The sequence below is a fragment of the Schistosoma mansoni genome, chromosome 1 (genome assembly GCF_000237925.1).
Source record: "Schistosoma mansoni strain Puerto Rico chromosome 1, complete genome".
In the NCBI taxonomy this organism is placed as follows: Eukaryota; Metazoa; Platyhelminthes; class Trematoda; order Strigeidida; family Schistosomatidae; genus Schistosoma; species Schistosoma mansoni.
The window spans coordinates 26,836,959-26,838,869 of NC_031495.1; positions in this window are offsets into that span (position 1 = coordinate 26,836,959).

Sequence of the window (1,911 nt, forward strand, 5' to 3'; positions counted from 1 at the left end):
GTCTCTTCAGCAGCGTACATCCACGATCCCGCCTCGTGAGATTCGAACCCAGGACCTATCAGTCAGGTAGAGACAGGTATCTACCTCAGTACAATAGAAGTTGACCGCGCAATTTCGTGAATTGGTTGAGGTTAGACATTAACACCATTGAATGCCAGCTCGGTGGTCTATCGGTTAAGTGCTCTGGCACGAGACTGGTAGGTCCTGTTTTCGAATCTCGCGAGGCGAGGTCGTGGATGCACACTGCTGAGGAGTCCAACAATAGGACGAAACGGCCGTCCAGTGCTTCCAGGTTTCCCATAGTGGTCTAGCTTCAATTGACTCACGATCTTAACTTTATAAAACTAAGAAATAGCCAGAATTGATTGAAGATTTTTCTTAAAAAAACAAAACAGCAATACTGTTAAGATCAGTCAGATCCAATAAACTCAAATTAAAATCTAATAATGAAGTTCTAACATTCCATTTCATTTAAAACTATTTACTCAAGATTTAACAAATACTTTTATTCTAATAATGAAAAAAAGAAAAAGATGATTAAACAAAAACCCATGTAATAAGCTGAAAAACAAACTAACCTTTAGTTAAATGAAATTTGTATATCCCATAAATGATGAACACTTTTCTATGTCAATCATATTAAGATTGCTCTATGATTTATATCTTTGATAAACCATATATTTCGTTAGTCTAAAATGGTCATCAATAGATCTTTATTATAATCATTAGTTTGATTTAATGATTTGTAGATTAGATATCAGTCATTTTATTATGATTGTTTTCCGAATCTTTTTTAACAGAATACTAAAATAATGAATTTAGAAATTAGTTCTTTAATGTTTGATTGGAAATAGTTGGAATCATTGAATAATGTCTTGTATTCATTGACATTAGTAAGGTATATATATATATATATATGACTTTTACGAAGCTTATACTTACTAATAAGGTTTAAACTCATATAAATCATTGTAACAATTAAAAAAGGTTACCACTGGGCAAATAATCTTCTGCAAAACGAGTGGTTATGTTGAAACTTTACTAATGAGATTCAATCAGCAATAATAAGTCATTACGCAACATTCCCCGTTGTTTGAAAATACTAGAAATAGTATTTATACCTTGAGACTAGATTAGTCAACTAAAGAAAACGTTGAGTGATTCAATTTAGTCAATCTATAGATTCATCAAGACATGATAGATGGCATCTATTAGAAATTATTTACATCAATCTACTAGTTTATAATTTCAGTTCCAACCTTTAGGAACAACCATCTCTCAAAACAGTAAATTTGCTAATTTCAGTAACATATTAAAGTAGTAGGACAATAATCGATCAATCTCTGGAATATGTCAATAAACTATTTTAACTTTTGAATAACACTTTAGTTACTATTTTCAACTTATATGAAGTCTGAGTACCCAATTAGTTACTGATACAGACCAATAGGTTATTCATATATGTTCACCTATATCACAAACCCAGGTATTCCATTAGCTACATCTTTTATGGGAAGTTCTTTAATCAATTATTGTTTACTTTAATCTCTCCAAGGATATGATCAAGTTTCAAAAAAATTTGACAAATCTTTTGCCAAATGATGTGTCTCAATTTAAATAATTGTAACAAATGTAGTCTAGTAAATGAAAGCGATCAATAAATTTGGTGAAACCAATAGCAATTAATGATTTAATTATCTTTATTGTATATAAGTAATTAAAATTCTTTTGTTTATATTACTTTCTAACAAATTAAGTTCAGTCAATATTAAAATGAATTAACATTAGATAACTATCACTTACTACCACAACAATGACAAATTTGACCAAATGGTTTTTTTTAAATGAAAATTAATATTACTACTTAAGTTAACACATCATTTAAACCATTAATTTATTTTCATAGTTGAA